Source organism: Neophocaena asiaeorientalis, unplaced genomic scaffold (assembly GCF_003031525.2).
Source record: "Neophocaena asiaeorientalis asiaeorientalis breed wild unplaced genomic scaffold, Neophocaena_asiaeorientalis_V1.1 scaffold59, whole genome shotgun sequence".
In the NCBI taxonomy this organism is placed as follows: Eukaryota; Metazoa; Chordata; class Mammalia; order Artiodactyla; family Phocoenidae; genus Neophocaena; species Neophocaena asiaeorientalis.
The window spans coordinates 6,694,722-6,715,244 of record NW_020174268.1 but is presented as its reverse complement, the minus strand read 5'-3'; the positions used below and the strand labels follow the sequence as shown (position 1 = coordinate 6,715,244).

Sequence of the window (20,523 nt, the reverse complement as noted above, 5' to 3'; positions counted from 1 at the left end):
GGGAGAAGAAAACCATGCTGGTTTTGAATAACTGTTGTTTTGGATTTGTAATGTGAGGCTCAAGCACAATAGTCTTAAGCAGAGCTAAACTGCCTACGTAGTAGAGGAAGCTAGCACCATAATTTCTGCTTTTTTTACACCCAGTCCAGGGTGGCCTTTTATTTTATTTTATATATTTATTTATGTATTATTTATTTATTTTTGGCTGCGTTGTGTCTTCATTGCTGCGTGCGTGCTTTCTCTAGTTGCTGAGATTGGCGGCTACTCTTTGTTACATCGCGGTGGCTTCTCTTGTTGAGGAGCATGGGCTCCAGGCACATGGGCTTCAGTAGTTGTGGCACGCAGGCTCAGTAGTCGTGGCGCACGGACTTAGTTCCTCCGCATCCTGGACCAGGGCTTGAACCCGTGTCCCCTGCATTGGCAGGCAGATTCTTAACCACTGCACCACCAGGGAAGTCCCCAGGGTGGCCTTTTAAAAGCATTTATCTTTCCACTGCTGTACCTCCTTCCTTGTGCTTAGGGAAAGGAGAGGAAAAGGAAAAAACATCTCACTTAATGAAAGGAAGACTCTGCAGTGTTTTTTAAAGCTTTACAATTTCAGTGAAATTGTTGGAACATCCAAAACATTCCATTAAAAGGAAAAGAATCTACCTGTAAAAATACATTTATCACAAAAGACAGAAACTTACCTAAGACTTGATGAAATTAAAGGAATTAGTCCTTGGTTTGAAGAAAATTACAGGTTGCATATATTTCAATTGCATAGTGAAGATCGTGCATTAGATGGAGCAAACAGCAATATCAGTTAGCTTTGGGAGAGAATGAGAGATGCTTAAGCAACAGTAAACTTGGCCTTTAGTTGTGCCGTTTGTTTAGATGGAAAAATAAGTTATAAGAATAAAATGTCAGAGGTAATTAAGATGATATTAACATATGCTTATAATTATATACTCAGGATTGTGCTAGGCACCAATGGCACTAACTGAGGAATTTCCCATTTGGTTGAAGAGAAAATTCTTAACAGCATGAACTAGTTCAGTAATAGTGGCTGTTTAAGAGTCAATGTGAGTGGTGTGGTGAAGACAAGATCAGAGGAAGGCATGCAAGCATCACGAAGATTTCACAGGGGAGGTGGGAGTCAAACAGAATTAAAGATCATAGGATTTGAAGGTAAGAGGAAGAGCACTGGAGGTGAGGAACACAAGTTCAGGGTGGGAATTAGCTTCACTGATACTGAGTCAGGGAAGAGCATGGCCTAGTTTGGAAAAAAAGTTTGAGGCCAAATTGTGGAATGTTTTGATGTCAGAATAAAGAGTTGAACTTCATTCTGTAGGAAATGGGAAGCCACTGAATAATTACGTATATGGCACTAACAAGATGAAAACAGAATTTTGGGAAGACTAATCTGATAACAGGGTCCAAGATTTAAGGGGGAAGAAATTTCCTTTATTTTAATAGTTTTGAGGTTATTGAATATTGTAGATTTTTTTAATGCACTAATGTATATAAAAGTACAACATATGTGCCTAGGTTAAATTCCATTGAACCATTTAATTTCAAGTGTATTGTTTACTAAAATTTTCAATTTGTAAATAAAATGTAATGAATGTAGAAAGAATTAACGATGACAAATACTCCTAAAGTCCTATGAGAGGAAATTATGTGTGTATATATATATATATATATATATCAATCCTATATAAATTATCTTAATATAATGATCTTAACTATATTGTATGACTAAAGTTAGTATGTTGCTTAAATATTAACTACATTTTAGAGTACGCCTCACTAGAGCTTTAAAAATCATTACATATACTCTGAAATGTAGTGCTCTGTTTTGATATTTTTAACAATGATTACACTCAATTATGTTAATAATTTTTTCTCTAAACTTAATTTCCATACATGTAGAATTTTATTCTTGATGAAAGTCACTTTATGAGGGCCTTAAGAAACGACTCATTCAGGTAAAGACTACTGTTGTATAAATATTTGCAGTTGTTTAAGAGAACTTGATTTGTAGAAACTTTATTTTGGAATCTTTGTGTAGCGTTCACTAATCATTATGTGCTCTAGTTTTGTCTTGAAAATGTCAGTTATAATAATAAATTGTATAATTTCAATTTAGAAAACTACTCTCACCCTGCTCTATGAGACATTTTTAGAACATTTCTTCTACAAATAAAGGTACAACAGTTTTCTATTATAGTTTTCAATAGCTAGTAGATTCCTGTACTTTCTTTATCTTAAGTAAAGGCAGTAGTATATCTCATAGAACTTTGGTTCAGAAGGTCTAAATTTATCAGATACCTACCTATACAGCATTGCACAAGAAATCCATGCTTCTGTTTTTTAACATGAGTCCAATTGAGTCTCTCTGATATCAAAGCATGTGGTAATAAATGCCTTGTCAAAAATGTATTTATCTTATAATGGTCTTGTTGTTTATAACACTGTGCTAGTTGTTGCTAGAATGTGGCCGGATCTCTGGGAACTTGCGCTGGATCTAAAGCAGCCCACACCCCTCCCAGTCAGGCAAAAGACACAGACAATCCAGAAGATGTGTGAGACTCGTTATACAATATGAACACAGGTTAGGCATTTTGTGAAGGTCATTGACCTCTGTGCTGTGAAATTCAATGGACATTTTCTCAGTTCTCATTTGCTTTGATCTCTTAGCAGCTCTCACTGCCTCCTCCTTAAAAGGCCCTCTTTCCCTGGCGTTTAGTAACATCATGCTCACACCGGGCTTTTCTTTTTCCAACTCTTTCAGGGACTCTTGCTGGGTTGTACCCAGCATTTAAGTTCTGTAATTCTTTGAACACTCAGGTTCAAGACACTGTCAGAACTTCAGCTAACATTTAGTGACTCTCACAATCCCTGTAAAGCAGGGATCACAAACTGTTAGCCCGTAGTTACACCATTTTTAAATTTAAATACACTTTAGCGAGGCATGCCCCTTCTTCCTCTCCCACAGTCCTCCCTCTCTGCAGGCATTTGTGTTAGCCGCTGTGTTGTTGCTCGAGGCCCCTGCTCCTTCCAGATTCAGGATTCCTGCTCCCGAAGTCCCTTCTCTCCTGAAGGAACCCCCTCACCGGCCACCAGATTCCTCTTCGTCATCCTCATCCCCCAAGCACAGCACAACTGACACATCCCAGGTATGTCAAGCTTTCCAAGAAGTTCCAGGCCAAGGTCAGATCCCTCATGATCATCTCATACCATCCTATGCTCTTCTTCCATTGCACACCTAAAGTTTGTTATTATATATTTATTTGTGTAATAATTTAATAATGTTTCTCTCCCCACTTGACTGTAAAGTCCATAAAGTCAGAGATTGTGTGCGTTTGTATGAGTGTGTTTATCCGTGTTTTCTCATCATTGCAGCCCCAGCACCTAACCCAGTGATAATAATTGTTTTTTCATGAATGTTTTAGGGAAGTAAGAATTCTCTTTTTCAGAGATTAGTGGTATATTTCAAACTTCTAAAAATTACCTGTTAACACCAGATGAAATGGTAATGTATTCTGAATTTTATTCACTTAAAATAGGCACTCTAATATATTTTATTTTATCAAAACAATATTTTCCCTCTTTATCTGCAAAGCAAAGTTTTCCATACTCCTCCTATAGCTTACACAGATGTGTCAGTAGTCTTTAGTCTTTTACAGTAGAGCTTGTCTCTTAAAAATGAGGATAACTTGGGAGTTCCCTGGTGGTCTATTGGTTAGAATTCAGTGCTTTCACTGCCGTGGCCTGGGTTCAATCCCCGGTCAGGGAACTGAGATCCTGCAAGCGTGCAGCACAGCCAAAAATAAATAAAGAAAGAAAAATTTTTTTAAAAAAGGATAATTTTTTGAATAGTCCATCAGAGTATTTTGCTCCGGACGCACAGGCTCAGTGGCCATGGCTCACAGGCCCAGCCGCTCCACGGCATGTGGGATCTTCCCGGACCGGGGCACGAACCCGTGTCCCCTGCATTGGCAGGCAGACTCCCAACCACTGCGCCACCAGGGAAGCCCTTTTTTTGTGTTGTTTGTTTGTTTGTTTGTTTGTTTGCGGTACGCGGGCCTCTCACTGTTGTGGCCTCTCCCATTGCGGAGCACAGGCTCTGGACGCGTAGTCTGAGTGGCCATGGCTCATGGGCCCAGCCGCTCCACGGCATGTGGGATCTTCCCGCACCGGGGCACGAACACGTGTCCCCTGCATCGGCAGGAGGACTCTCAACCACTGCACCACCAGGGAAGCCCGGGAACTTTCTTTTTAAGCATAAAAATTAAGCAATATGCCATAAAAAAAAAAAAGACTTAATGATATGACTAAATAAAAATGTAAAAAAACCTTTTATGTTAAAAATACAATATAGTGATAGTAGTATATAACTATTAAAAGAAGTTATAAAGCAGTACGTATTAACAATGAGATATGTATAAGATATAATAAGTGAAAAATCAAGTTAAAAACAGTATATATACTATGATTCCAATTTTGAAAGGAAATGTAATTCATAATATATTGATAGGAAAAAACATTTGGAGGAATATACACCAAGTTATCAATGTGAGAAGATGGAAATGGGAAATGTTCAGTATCTATGTTTTATATTATTATAATTTTTTGTATTTTTACATTGAGCGTCTATTACTTTTATACTGTATAAAAAAGAAAAAAGATAAATTTGTAAAAAACACAAACTCAGTTAGAACAAATACATGCAATATATATGACTATGTTCTCTTCCAAATGAATAACAAATCAAACAAAAGGTAGAAAAACAAGCCAGGAACATGAAAAACAGGACACAAAAAGAAGAAATACAAATGACTGATAAGCATGCGGACAAGTAGGCCAGCATTGAGTGGTACAGGCCATCCTGTTTGCTGCTGGAAACCAACATAGATGGATACAACATTTTGGAGGACAGTTAGGTAATCGGTATCAAAAACACTCAAAATATATATACTTAATTCAACTTCTAGAAATGTATCCTAAGAAAAGAATAAAAAATATAATTTATATAACAAGGATATTGTTATGGAACTTTCAAGGGAAAATTAGAAATATCCTAATTATCCATCAAAAGGACATGAGTTATATGAATCCTGGTACATTCAAACAAAATAATAATATGTAGCCATTTAAAAATCATGTTTTAGAAGGCTATTTAACAACTTGAAAATTTCTGTTATTATGTGAAGAAAAGCAAATTTCAAAACTATATGTAGCATGATACTGATTATTTGTGTGTATGTGTGTGCATGCATATGCACATATTAAAAAGCCATCACACGATTAACAGTTGTTATCCATAAATAGTAAAAAGTGAGAATGATTTTTATTTTGTCCTGATTCTTTAATGAATTTTTGAACATTTCTATAATGGTTATATAATGTATTACTTTTATAGTAATAAAAAAGAAGTTCTTTTAAAGTTGCTGGCCCATGCTTTGGAAAAAAGTTTGACCGTTCCTATAAAGATTAAACATAGAGTTACTGTATGATCCAGCAAATCTACACCTAGATGTATACCCAAGAGAACTGAAAGTATATGTTCACGCAATAACTTTAACCTGAATGTTCATAACAGCATTATTCAGGATAGAAAAAAAAAAAAAAAAAAAAGGAAGCAACTCAAATGTCCATCAATGGATGAGCAGAATGTGGTATATACATACAATGGAATATTATTCAGCCATAAAAAAGGAACAAAATACTGATTCATGCTACAACATGGATGAACCTTGAATACATCCTGCTAAGTGAAAGGAAACTGACAAAAAGGCCACATATTGTGTGACTCCATTCAGATGAATTGTCCAGAAGAAGCAAAACCATATAAACAGAAAGTTAGCTAGTGATTTCCAGGACTGGGGAGAGGGAAGAATGGTAAGTGACTGCTAATGGTTACAAGGTTTCTTTTTGGGGTGATGAAAAATTCTGGAATTAAATAGTGGTAATGGTCACACAACCTTGTGAATGTACTAAAACCCACTGAATTATACACTTTTAAAAGGTGAATTTTATGGTATATGAATTATATCTCAATTCTTAAATATGGAAAAAAGTTTATGGCCCATCAAAGTTTCCCGGAGAAAAAGAATAGCACTTAAATGTGTAGAGTACTTTATATATAAACAACCTACAATATGGTTAGCGCTATGATAGAGGGATGGAACATAAAAAATAAAACATCTAACAGTACCTGGGGGTTAGAGGAAGTTTCCATTAAAACAGAGATTCCTGAACTTTTTTAAAAAATTTATTCATTTATTTAAGTTTTGGCTGCATTGGGTCTTTGCTGCTGCACGCGGGCTTTCTCTAGTTGCAGCGAGCGGGGGCTACCCTTCGTTGCGGGCAAAGGCTTCTCACTGTGGTGGCTTCTCTTGTTGCAGAGCACAGGCTCTAGGCACACGGGCTTCAGTAGTTGTGGCACACGGGCTTCAGTAGTTGTGGCTCGCGGGCTCTAGAGCGCAGGCTCCGTAGTTACGGCACACGGGCTCAGCTGCTCCGCGGCATGTGGGATCTTCCCGGACCAGGGCTTGAACCCGTGTCCCCTGCATTGGCAGGCAGACTCCCAACTACTGTGCCACCAGGGAAGCCCCGAGATTCTTGAAGTTTTTGAGAATAATAAATAAAATAACCTTTATTTATTAATCCATTTAAAATAATAATGATCCATTGCATTACTCATTCCTCTCAATGATGACATCTTATATAACCATAGTACAGTACCAAAACTAGGAAATTAACATTGACAACTAAAGAGACTACAGGCTATTCAGGTTTTACCAGTTTTAGCATGCACTCACTCTTTAAAAAATTTTTGTAATTGAAAGGGCAATACTGGGACTTCTCTGGCAGTCCCTAGCAGTTAAGATTCCATACTCCCAATGCAGGGGGCATGGGTTCGATCCCTGGTTGGCGGAACTAAGAGCCCACATGCCACGCCATGCAGCCAAGAAAAAAAAAAAAGAAAGGGCAATACAACAATATTAAAAAATTTTAAATAAATGATTAGAGGGAATTCCCTGATGGTCCAGTGGTTGGGACTTCGTGCTTCCATTGCAGGGGGCACAGGTTCAATCCCTGGTCAGGGAACTAAGATCCCGCAAGCTGTGCAGCGTGGCAAATAAATAAATAAGTAAACATCTTTAAAAAAATTTTTTAAATAAAATAAATGAGTAGAACTACCTATAATCTCACATTAAAACCAATCGGATTACCTTATATAGAAATACATTAAATTTTTATTACAAAATAGTTTAAATATACAAAAAAGTGGTAACATAAAAAATAGCCAGGTACCCACATTATCTCCATGTATGTTTTTACACTTTGACCACATATGTAAATATCCATGAAAATATGTTGTATTATTTTGCAAGTTTGAAAATCTTATATAAAAGTTGTATCACAATACACAAGGATGCATCTTTTAAATATTGGGTTGGTCAGAAAGTTCATTCAGGTTTTTCCGTAACATCTAATGTTTCTATCATAGTAATACATGCTGTCAACTGCTAGTTGGGGATGACACTTTCCAACCTCTCTTCCTACTTTCCCCAGGAAGGGGTTATCATGGAGATCAGAGCTGAGACTCTAGAGAGGCCTTGCCTGGACTGGAATCCAGAATCTTCTATTCATCAGCAGTGGAACATTTGACAAATTACTTACTCTGGTCTTCAATTTCCTCATATGTAAAATAGAGGTAATGCCAGTCCCTATTTCATAAAGTCATTTGAGTATAAATTAAGGCTATGCAGGGGAAGCACTTGGTACAGTGAAGCACAGCATCTAGACGTGCTCACTAAGTGTTTATCGTCATTATCATCATCTTTATTATTGCAGATAATGAATCTAGACGTTGCCCTCTCTTCCTGCAATGAAAGAGTGGTGCACATAACCAGAGCCAGCTCAGAGTAGGGAAGTAACATGTTTTCTGCCTCTCCCAGTGGTGTGCTAATCAACAGTTAACACGCAGCTTTGGGCAAGGGTGGGGGATAGGGAGCCACACTTCACAGTGTTTACCAGTTTCCATGTTGTAAATTCTCCCACCATGGCTGACTGCAAGCTGTCAACTTGAGTTCACTGAATGCTGACTGCAGAGTTGGGAAGAGTTATCAGAATCAGCTCTCAAGTCATGTGAGCCTGCTCCAGCACACTCAAGCGAGAATTTATCTTTTTTGCTGCCTCTTTGTTCACTGCTGAAACTAGGATCTGTTCCCTCTCAGGCAGAGGACCAGGCATACATATCTGATGCGCTCCTGCCGAGGTAAGAGTTTATTTATGCCTGGAAGATAGAGGAAGTCTTCAGATCTGAAGCCCAAAGCAGTGCTCAGGCCCAGCTTACCAGAGTACACATAGCAAATGATACTTTAATTCTCATTTGTTACGTTCCCTTTGTGTCCCTGAGAGATCTTAGGTGTGAGTGTGGGTGTGGCCACAGTCTAGGGTAAGATTCTGTTATCTTTGGTCATGTGGCCATAATGCCTTCTTAAGACCAACAGCACCTTACCTATTTTTAACATGTAGCATTTTGCATTGCACTATTTCTACTTAAGACGTTCAAGTAATCATCTTTCCAGTCTTTCTAGAGATACTTTCTAATGGCCGCATAATTCCATTAATACACCTAAGTATAAGGTATATAGAAAAAGAACCAGGAGGCAAAAACTGGGGAAAATGACATAAATGTAAGAAAAAAATAAGAATTTCAAAAACTGAGTATGGTCTTAGCTGTTGATGAGAAAAGTAAATTGAGCCCTGAAAAATAACTGAATAATTGAATCTTACAGTTAGGTCTCTAATGCTTTCAGGAAGAGAAAGTTCATCTCCTTATGCGGGGCAGAGGTGGGTAGGGGGCATGAAATGCATTACCTCGTGTAGAAATCAAGTGGAGAAACTAAGGCTCGAGTGATTCATTAACCTGCTCAGGATCACACAGGGCAGATCACCCAGGCCAGGCTTCATTCCACTATAGTCAGGAGTGAATGAGAATTAAGGAAATGGAGACAGGAGGTATGAACAATTCTTTCCGGAAGCATGATGGGGAAAGAAGAGAAAGAGCAATAACTAAATAAAGTATGAGGACATGGAATCACTGCTTTTATAATAAATATAAGGCTCAGCTCCTCCAAAGCTGACATTGAAAAAGGCCCCAGTGAGTGCAGGGCCAGAAGCAGACAGACCACAGAACCCTACACCCTGTCCTGGAGATTTGTCTGTATTTTGGGACACTCATCATCTTTGCTCCATCAGAGCCTCCTCGGATTGATTCTTCCTTTCATATTTGAAGCCCATATGTGAGATGACAAAAGACATTTCTTAATATCCCGTGGCACAATCAAGTCAAAGCCAGAAAGTTTAACCCAGGGTCCCCAACCCTGGGTCCACGGACCAGTACCAGTCTGTGGCCTGTTAGGAACTAGGCTGCACAGCAGGGGGTGAGCAGCGGGCCAGCGAGCAAGGCTTCATCTGCCTCTCCCCATCGCTCCCCACCGCTCCCCACAGCTCCCCGTTACTGCCTGAGCCACCCTCCCCCCACCCAGTCTGTGGAAAAATTGTCTTCCATAAAACTGGTCCCTGCTGCCAAAAAAGTTGGGGACCACTGGTAAACAGCTTTTCTCAAGGCAAGGGCAATGTTTCCTAACCTTGCCGGTCACAGAGACTGCCCCAGACACTCATTTAAATATACGGAATGTCAGGAGATTTGGATTCAGTTCTCTGGTGGGGGCCTGGGAATGGGTATTTTAAAGTAATGTCAGTTATCCTTAAATTCTTGCAGGTTTGGGTATCACTGTGCTGGCAAATAACAAAGAGAAATAAACACAGTAGCATAAATCCCCGTAGTTTGGCTCAGAAGAAACGGCCTACTCATAACCATGCTGGGGTCCACAGCCTGCCCCTGTGATTTGATGCCATCTTGGCACATGCTGGCTTAATCTCCAGCCCAATCTGGGCACAATAGGGAAAGGTCCGTCACCAAATTATAAGGTGGCAGGAGAGAAGGGAAAGAGGGCTTCTTCTGTTCTTAACATGTTTCAAACTGACTTCTAGTTCCTAACCAGCATGCCAATACAGACAAGACCCGTCTTTGCCCACTTCCTCCCCTTCTTTGTCCCTCCGGCAGGCACCTCCTTCCTACAGGCTTCTCAGTCTTCGGGAGGGTGACCCTAACATCTTGGTTTGCCTGGGGGAGAGTCTTGACTTAAGCCCAGAGTTCTCTCTGGTTTGGTGTCCCCTTTCATTCTCAAAAGAGTCCCAGTGTGGAGGTTAAATTATATCATCATGCTGTCTATGAACAGAGAGCAAAAACACAAGTGCACAAAAGCAAGAAGTAGTCTGCCAGCAATTTACACAATGACTTCCAATTATCAAGCAAATCACTCCATGACACTGCATACATCATTTCAATTAATTTTCACAGCACCCCATGAGGGAGCTCTGGGCACATGGATTCTTGCAAGTAAGGAAATTAACCAGGTTAAATGACTTGACCAAGGTCATCCAACTATGAGGAACAGAACTGGATTCAAACATCCATCTGAGTGACTGCAACTTCTGCTCCAAAGGGGGCATGCCTGACTCCTCAGGCCATGTGGCCACCCCACCCACCAATTTCTGACTGCGTTAAGAAACAGAACTTTACCAAGAACGTCGGGCAGTTTCAACACTAAAGGAACTCTCTCGATTTTCATATTTTTCATCTTACATTTGAAAGTAGAGTCTATTTCTGCAGCTGTGTATATAATTCAGCTCTTGTTTCTGTAACCTAATTTGAAAGAACACTTCCAAAAGAAGCAACGAAGTCTACAAAAGCACAGTTTGACTCAAGTAGATCCAACCAATTTGCAAGTGGAAAATAACACTGAGGAATAAGTTTTGCATCACAAGTGTGGCTGCTTCAAGTCATCCTTCATGAAACTAAAGATGTAAGTGTAACGCAGAAAAGGGATGGTTCAAAATCTTTGCTTTACATCTGCATAGCTTTTTTTTTTCAATTTTATTTATTTATTTTGGCTGCGCTGGGTCCCCGCTGCTGCACACGGGCCCTCCCCAGTCGCGGCGAGCGGGGGCCACCCCTCACCGCAGTGCGCGGGCCTCTCCCCAGCAGTTGTGGCTCGTGGGCTCCAGAGTGCGGACCTCAGTAGTTGTGGCGCACGGGCTCAGTTGCTCCGCGGCACGCGGGATCCTCCCAGACCAGGACCCGAACCCGTGTCCCCGGCATCGGCAGGCGGACCCCCAACCACCACACCACCAGGGAAGCCCTACATCTGCATAGCTTTATCTTCTAAACCAGCTGCTCTCCCAGGAAAGATGAACTTAAAGTTTCACCCTTTGCTTTCACCACCAGATTGACTGCAGTTTTCTTTCTTTTAAAAAATGGATAATTTTAATTTTAATTCCAAAAGCACTGCCTTAATGCATTTTCTTTGGAAAAAGAAATCATAAATAAGTCTTAAGTGGCCTTCGATCAATACCCCAATCTCAGACCTGTACATTGCTACTGGTTTGTTTTTGTCCTTCTGTTTTTCTATCCAGAAAATTATTTTTCTACCTTCTGCCTTTTCCAATAAAGCTTCCAGTAGAGGAGTATTTTCCTTCTTCCCCTCAAACTCCATCTATAGGGAAGCTCCTAAAATCTCAGAGATTGAAAGCTCCAAGAGGGCTACAGCAGCTTCTCTCTCCTAGTTCTTCTTTCTCTCTGTTGAGTGTTTAAGAGCAAAAGCTCAAGAGCCAGAGTGCTGGGTGGGAATCTTACCTGCATCACCTATTAGCTGAGTGACCTTGGGAAGTTCATGTATTCACTATTCATTTAAATTTATTTATTTACTGAGTGCCTTTTACGTATCAGGGATACAGTGGTATACAAGACAATGTTCCTACCCTTGTGGAACTTACATTCTAGTGGGAGACACAGAATGTAAACATATGAATGAATATAGCATAACTTCAGGTGGCAAGAAATGCCACAAGGAAAAATGAAACAGGGTCAGGGGACAGAGACTGCCTTTTACCTAGATGAGCAGAGAAAACCTCCCTGAGGATGTGATGACAGAGCGGAAAGCTGAGCATAGTTAGGGAGCAAATCATGCAAAGATGTGAAGGGAAGAGCAAGTGCAAAGGCCCTGAGGCAGAAACAAACGTGAAGTGTTGGAAGAACCGAAGAAGGCCAGTGAGCTGACACAGAGTGTAGGAGAGAGAATGGTGGCACATGAAGCCTCCCACTTTTCACCATCACCTCCCGTCTTCCAATCCCAACTCCAAAAATTCCCCAACTCCATTCGATCCTATAGTCTACTGTTTCACTACCTTTTGCTTGCTTCCGTCCTCCCTCATGTCCTCACGTCCCGCTTTAACCAGCTTAGATATGAGGTCCATTATTATAATCACTCCCCTGTGTAAACATTCAACTCCTTTTAGCTTCATACCATTTTCTCTTTCCTCAAACTTCCAACACTTCCTCCCCAACCCTTACTCTTCACTGATGAGCTTCCTATTTCACTGAGAAAATAGAAGCAAACAATAAAGGAGGCCCACAAGCTCCCACCCCAATACCTGCCCACCCACCCGTGCTTGTGTCCATATCCCCACCTCCCCTCCTATCATGGGGGCTGAAGGCCTTCCAAAGGTACACAAACTCACCCCCTCTCCTGCTCTAGCAAGTTTCTTTCCTCCTCTTCCATCAGTCCCATCATCATAAGAAATCACTGTAATTTCTTCCATTTCAATAAAGGCTTCTCTTGACCCAACTTGCACCTCTAGCCACCACCCATTTTCTGACATTCTTTACAGCACAACCACTTTCACTCACTGTCTTCACTTCCTCTCCCCCCATTTCCTCTGAACTCTCTGCAGCCCAGCTTGAGCCATCATTCTACTGAAACTGCCTCCGTTGCTAAATCTTTCACCGTGGTAAATCCAACGGTTAATTCTCGCTTCTCACTTACAGGCGCATCACCAACATTTGAACCCTTTTCCCCCACTGCCACCATCCTGGCCCACGCCACCCTTATCGCTCTCACCTCTGACTCTGAACAAGTCTCCCTGCAGCCACTGCTGCCCTGCTACCCAGTCACATCACTGCACTGCTCATATTCTTCCCGGGGCTGCCCAGCCACCCACTCAAAGTCCCATGCCTACAGTGGAGCAGGAGACGGACCTACAAGTTCCTACATGGTCTGCGCTTTCCCCGACCACGCCCAGGACCTCTCTGCCCTCCGCTTACCCGCTGCATTACTCTCTCTGCTCTCGCCACATCGGCCCCCTTGCCGTTACTCAAACATGCCAAGCACACCTCTTCCTTGGGGCCTTTGCACTTGCCATCCCCACTGCCTGGAATGTTCCCCCAGAATCCATTTGACTCACTCCTTCCTCTTCTTCCAGTGTCTGCTCCCTTGTCATCTTCTCAGGAGGCCTTCCTGGTCATCTGCTCAGCCACCCAGTGGCCCCTCACTGCCACTCACACTTCCTATTCTCCTTTCCCACTTCACTTTTGTCCATAGCACTCACCACCATCTGATAGCCTACATATTTCTTTTCTTCTTAATTGAAGTATAGTTGAGTTACAATATTGTGCTAGCTTCAGGTGTAAAGCCTCGTGATTTAGTATTTTTGTAGATTATGCTCCCTTATAGCTTATTACAAGATAACGGGTATCATCCTATGTACTTCTTTGATTATTGTCTCCTCCCACTAGAATGTAAGCTCTGGACAGGAACAGTATGCCCAGCATCTAGAACAGTGCCTGGGACATAGTAGGCCGTCAATAATTTTTTGTTAAATGAATGAAGACTGCACACAGCAACCAGGAACCAGCTCATGTAAGGCCTTGTAAGTCCCCCACTTTATTTTATATGTGAAGGACAGTCATTGGAGAGTACGTGGTCTGACTGACAGTTTAAAAATACCACTCTGGCTGTAGTGTGCATGGAAGATTGTACTGGGGGTAAGAGTGGCCTCGGGGGCAGTCGGAGGTTAATGCAACATCTAATCAAGAAAGATAATGAGGACTTCAGCTAGGGTGAAGAAAGGTCAGATTTTTAGATATATTTTGGTGTTACAGCTGACAGAACTTGTTAATAATGAGGCGTCTGAGAAAAAGAAGAGGAACTGAGAATAACATCTAGGGCTTCCCTGGTGGCACAGTGCTTAGGAATCTGCCTGCCAATGCAGGGGACACAGGTTCAAGCCCTGGTCCGGGAAGATCCCACATGCCGTGGAGCAGCTAAGCCCGTGCACCACAACTACTGAGCCTGCATCCTAGAGCCTGCGAGCCACAGCTACTGAAACCCATGTGCCTAGAGACCGTACTCCAAAAGAGAAGCCACTGTGATGAGAAGCCCACGCACCATGACGAAGAGTGGCCCCTGCTTGCTAGAGAAAGCCCACGAGCAGCAATGAAAACCCAATGCAGCCAAAAATAAATTTTAAAAAATAATAAACAGGGCTTCCCTGGTGGCACAGTGGTTGAGAGTCCGCCTGCCAATGCAGGGGACACGGGTTCGTGCCCCGGTCTGGGAAGATCCCACGTGCCACGGAGCAGCTGGGCCCGTGAGCCATGGCCGCTGAGCCTGCGCGTCCGGAGCCTGTGCTTTGCAACGGGAGAGGCCACAACAGTGAGAGGCCCGCGTACCGCAAAAAAAAAAAAAAAATAATAATAATAAACAACAAAAAAAGAGAATAACATCTAGGTTTTTGGCCTCAATACTTAATCTTTCTGAGCCTGTTTCCTCTTCTGTAAAATGAGGAAAATTAGAACATCTCTCTCGGGATTGTTGTGAGAAAGAGGGTAGAGGACAACCGTTGCTCACAGTGTCAGGCACATGCTAAACACTCAATAAATGTTAGCTCTTCTTATTGCCCTAAAGATAACTATTTCCTAGGATTACAAAAATATCCACACCACAGAGACTGAGGGAAAAAATTGTTTTGTAGAGTGTACCCTCCCCTCCTAAGGGACAGACATTTACTTATTTAACAGAATACTTAACATTAGTCTTGGAACGGTTTACTTGCACACAGATACCTAAAAGAATTCCTCACATTTCAAAAGGATCATAAGGCTCCTTTAAGCAGTGCTTGTCCATTTAATAGTTAGCAGAAGGAGTAAATAAAAGCTGAAATTACAAACCTCTGCTGATTAAAAATCAATCAAAATGTAAGAAAAAGTATATCTGAAATAATAGTGATTTTTTAAAAAACAAGTATTTGCTGCATTTTAATACACCAGAAACTAAAATACCATGCTGTCTGGTTCAATACAGGACACCTGGCAACCCTCTTTGTCAGTGTAACTTAGCTTTCTGCAAAACCAACACCCAGCTCTTTTTGGCTGCATTGGCCTGTCCTCATTTCCCCCTGGAAAACTCTTTTAAACTTAGTACAGATAACATTTTGCCTCTGTTACAATTAGCAGCTTCTCTCAATGGGTCACCTGGCTTGGCGAGTGCTTGTATAGGTAACCCGGTATCTTCTTTCAAAGCCTCCCAATGGTGGCCTCCAGGTAGCATGTGAAGAGCTGCCTGTGGGGAATTTAGGGCCTGCTTCGGGCTCTTCAGGGACTTTCCTGCTAGCATCTTCTTCTGCCTCACCAGATCTCCCTGATTATTGGTGATCTGAGCCCCCCACCCAACTGAAGACCAGCCATTCTTCTCCCCAGACACCATCTCTGCCCTGCCCCCTCACAGCAAGGACCTCTTTTATGGACTCTTTTCTCTTCCTGGAGACCTCTCGCCACTCCTCTCCTCAGGTGAGACCCTAGGGCATTTCTTCTGCTGTGCTTCTCCCCAGATAGGGCCTCTAATTCCGATCCAAGAGCTGCCTCTTCTGCCCTCTTAGAGCTGCTTTGACCTATCCAGTGACAACCCCTTAGAGCTGGGCCCAACTGCCCCGACCTGGTCCTCAGCTGGATCCTAGTGGCCTATCGCAGGGCAGGGACCCACCTTTCCCACGGCCGACCCTGGAGTCAAGATGTCCCATGTGGCCTGGACAGACTATCCTTGCTCATCTTTCTTGCCAGCCACTCCCTGCAGCCCCAACAGACAAGCAGAATACAGCAATGGCTGGCTCAGATGGAGACACTCAGGAAAAGGGGAGGAAGCTGATTAAGAGCCAGCTTCAAAAACAAAGTCATGATTTCTCTGAAACAGTAGACTGCAAGGGGCAGGTACATTTAAAATGCTCCAAGCACACAATTCTTTGAAGATTTGGGCATTTGAATTTGGGGTGGTTGTTTTTTAAGCTTTCCAAAATGAGGAAAAAAATGTCAGATACTTTTCTGCACCCTGGAAACCAGAGCCTCGCCTGGAATCATAATGTAAAGCTTCAGACTCAATGTGGTGGGCAGGTTCACTAGCTACACATTCTTTCTCACACCTCTATCATTTATGACACAATCGATTTTCCCTAAAAAAGGTATATTAAAAGCCAACTTCCAACCTTTTAAAAAGTACCCTTGCAGTGTTATCTACATTCATTATTAAAATGGTATTTTTCAAAATTATATAAATTCTATTTAAAAAGTATTATAGTACTTTTTAATGTACCAAGTACCATTCTAAGAGATTTACAAAGATTAACTTTTTTAATCCTTAAAATAACCTAATGAAACGGATACTGTTATTAACCTCATTTATAGACAAGGAAATTAAGTCACAGAGAGGTTAAGTAACTTGCCCAAGGTCACAGAGCTAAGTGACAGAACCAAGAATTCAAACTGAGACAGTCTGGGTGGGTCACAGCCATATGCTGAGGTCACTAGGCTATGCTGCCTCTCTAAAGGGCCTGAAAAAAATAGATAGATAGATATTTAATATATATTTATTATATATAAAATACATATTATATACATATATTTTGTGCATAAATGTTACATGTTTTGTACATGTACATGTATGTACATATGTAAATATGAGAGAGAGAGAGAAAGGAGGATTGTAGGTGCAATTTTTCCAAATGGCCACCTTTCCCCATGTTTTCAACACATGCCTAAAACCCAGAAAAGTACTGTATAATTTTTCTGCAGCTACATCTTCTTGAGGAGCCTAGATAACTGGTTTCATAAACCTTGGCTTCTCATCTGAGAAATGAGGTGGCTAGATTAGAGGAACAGGTTGGTCAAGTGAGTGTAAGAGCCTCCAACTTCAAAATTATTGAAATTTCCTGGAAGACTGACCAGATACTTTTCCTCTTTACATCTGACTGTGAGATGTCCTGACTCTATTCTGTAAGCTAACTCTGGACTATTCCTGTGCCTTTTGGACTAAATATAATGCGGGTTTGTTCTGTACAACAGGTGATATTCTAATGCGTATGTACAGGTTTAAGTTTAAATTTCTAGGGACTCAGGCCTTTGGGTTCACCAAACAGGTAAGGCTTAAATTAACAAGTGGGGCCGAAGAAACACGTTCTATCTAGTACTGAGGCAATTGCGCCCCCTGCCGGCTATGTGCAGGTGAGCTGGCTTCCTAAGGGCGCCACTCCTGCTCCTGGGTCACAGAGCAAACTTTCTCCCTTCCCCGTCTCCTGCAGGGTTCCCACCAAGCCACACTTGCTTAGCACTCCCTGAGCTAGGCACAAGTGCATTTAGGGCTGGGGATCGAAGATAAATCAAAGCGTCGCAGCCTTAAAGGATCTCACGGTCAATCGGGGCACGCCCAAAGCAGCGCACTAGAATACAACTTGAGCGATGCGTCTCTGGAACCAGCCTCCTGTCCCATACGTTTGCAACCACAAGTGACACGGAAGAGCCTGAACCAAACAGCACAGTACAATGCCCTTTTGTTAGGAAAGAACTATGACTCACCCCAGCATTTTCTCTGTGCGCAGAAACTACGGCCTGCACGGGAGCGACAAGTCTAATCGGTGCTCCCCTGAAGCCCCAGGCTACCTGGGAGTAGTCCTGAAAGCCGCCCTTCAGAGTGAGGGGCTGCAAGGAAAGGTCACGATTTAACAGGGAAAGAACAGAGGTTAAGAACAGGGCCAGGAGGAGATGTAAGCATTTGGATATTAAATTAATAAGTAACAAGTGCATTAAAAAATATATAACCAACACTTCTGATGCTTTTAGTAACAAGATGCTAACTTAACTTCCCAACTAGACTTTGTTGGATTTTTTTTTTTTTTTTGCGGTATGCGGGCCTCTCATTGTGGTGGCCTCTCCCGTTGCAGAGCACAGGCTCCGGATGCGCAGGCTCAGCGGCCATGGCTCACGGGCCCAGGCGCTCCACGGCACGTGGGATCCTCCTGGACCGGGGCACGAACCCGTGTCCCCTGCATCGGTAGGCGGACTCTCAACCACTGCGCCACCAGGGAAGTCCTGGATTTTTTAAAATAGAATTTTATCTGTTTGAGTTTTTCACGCTAGGCCAGGAGGCCTCCTCAATTTCTAAAACACAAAAATTCTTTCTGTTCCTCTTCTCAAACCTAATCAGACTCTGGACACACCCAGCAATTCAGTGTGTCTTTTAGTTAACTCTCTGTCTCCTTTCACTTTAGAGAAAGTTCTGCTGGTAACAAAACCTGCTCTACAAGCCAGGAGGAAAAAGGACTTAAAGGAAGAGGAAGAACACATTTTTCAAAATTCTTGTCAAAATATATGAGGGGGGAAAATATAGAAGCGGAGAAATATGCCACTCGACTCAGGAGTCACTCTGGACGAGTGTCTTGGAATCAAGTCCTGAAGGACAGCCATCATGGCAACAAAAGGTGGATGTAATTACAAATAAGGGCCTTGGAAGAATCTCTAAAACGGTTCCTGCAAAGAGTGCAGTTCGGAAAAATCTATGCAAAAGAAGAAGGACAAAAGTGGAAGCTCATGAGAGCAGAGAAAAAGCAAAAGGTGAGAAGGGAGAGAGAAGGAGGTGGGAGGCGGAGAGGAAGGGGCAAGTGTGGGTGGCGGGCTGCACCAGGGTGAGCGCCTCACATTTGTAATTCAATGTAAGAAATGCGTGGCTTTGTAAAAAAGCAGGCAAAGAAAGTAGAACTTCAGTGTTGTCACACACACACACAGACACACACACACACACACACAGAGTAAATACGTGAAAACGCGGACAGTGCAGAGAGCATAATGTAGAAGTGAAAGCCTCTTCCCCACCCTCAGTGCATAGCCACTAATAGGGGTGGGAGAGGTGCTGGGGGTGAGGACAGGTGGGAGGCCGTGTGCCCCTGAGACAGTGGCTGCACGCTGACCTGCTAGAGGCCAGCCCTGGACACTGTGGTTTAAACCAAAGGTTTTCAGCTAATGGCTTCACAGGAAGCCCATACACAGGCTTCCCACCCCTAAAAATCCTCACCTAATTCTCAGCAAATGTGAGACCTATTGCCAAAAACAAGAGCCACCTCCCTATTTGATTTAATTGGCAAAAAACAGAAACAAAACCTCTATTTTTATGCATGCCTGAAATGTTAAGAATGTACCTGTAGCAAATTTGAACAGAGTGCATTAAGCTTTGTGAAGTAAACTGAGTGAAAGTGTGTACAACAAATATACAAATGTCACTCTCTGGACCTGGGTCAGCTGGTGTGTGGTAATAAAAGCAGACCGGAAGATTCACCCAGTTTTGTTGTATTTATACAGTATCTCTCTCCTCTGTCCTAATTCACAGGAGGTGGCAGTGGGAATGAGGATGAGGATGGAGAGGAGAAGGTGTTAGGCTAATGTCGTGTGCCAGGTGATAAATGAAAATGTTGAATTTCCACAGGTTTGTTAGAATTTCACACATCCTGTAGAGAGGTTAAAATAGCATTGTCTCATGTAGCTTTAACATAAAATAGTTAATCCTGAAGAATGGGTAACATATAGTACTTTATCTATTATAGAAACAATGATAAATACTATTTATGTAAGAAATGATGAATGATAGATATTTATAGTAAACATAGATTCTCCTTCGTGCAGTTATAAAAAGAGCTCTAGTTGTTATTTTAGTAATAATCCCTTATATAATAATCCTTTATGAATTATTAAAGTATGAGTTTGGCCTTTAACTAAAATATCTACCACGTTCTAGCAAGGTTAGGACTAGAACAGTTCTCATTGCATTGCCCAGATTGTATCTCTGTATAGTTTGTTAGTTGGTTGATTTATACCCTACTTTGGTTGATTTATACCCTACTTTGTTGCACAAGAGATTTAAGATTGCCGGGCTTCCCTGGTGGCGCAGTCGTTGAGAGTCCACCTGCCGATGCAGGGGACACGGGTTCGTACCCCGGTCCAGGAAGATCCCACATGCTGCGGAGCGGCTGGGCCCGTGAGCCATGGCCGCTGAGCCTGCGCGTCCGGAGCCTGTGCTCCGCAACAGGAGAAGCCACAGCAGTGACAGGCCCGCGAACCGCAAAAAAAAAAAAAAAAAAAAAAAAAAAGATTGCCCAGTGCCTTTCACATCAGAGGTGCTAAGTGGTCTTCAACTGTATGCTATGAGGCTGTATATAAGTATATATAAAAATTGTGTGCCAGTTAGAGCAGTCCTAATGTTAGATGAATATATTTGAATAATGCTAAATACTAAAACACATGGT

At 42.1% G+C, this 20,523-nt stretch overlaps 1 long non-coding RNA gene across 3 annotated transcripts; it reads left to right on the top strand.

Moving 5' to 3' along the window:
• The first annotated feature begins 369 nt into the window (after nucleotides 1-369).
• On the top strand, nucleotides 370-18,838 carry LOC112406599 (uncharacterized). Of its 3 annotated transcripts, XR_003004593.1 has the most exons (5): nucleotides 370-3,161; nucleotides 7,567-7,708; nucleotides 8,072-8,272; nucleotides 10,427-10,931; nucleotides 18,499-18,838. It is a non-coding gene; the product is annotated as an uncharacterized LOC112406599 (long non-coding RNA). The 3 variants fall into 3 exon arrangements; XR_003004591.1 differs by having other exon boundaries at nucleotides 7,567-8,272; XR_003004592.1 differs by lacking the exon at nucleotides 10,427-10,931 and having other exon boundaries at nucleotides 7,567-8,272.
• The last annotated feature ends 1,685 nt before the right edge of the window (nucleotides 18,839-20,523 follow it).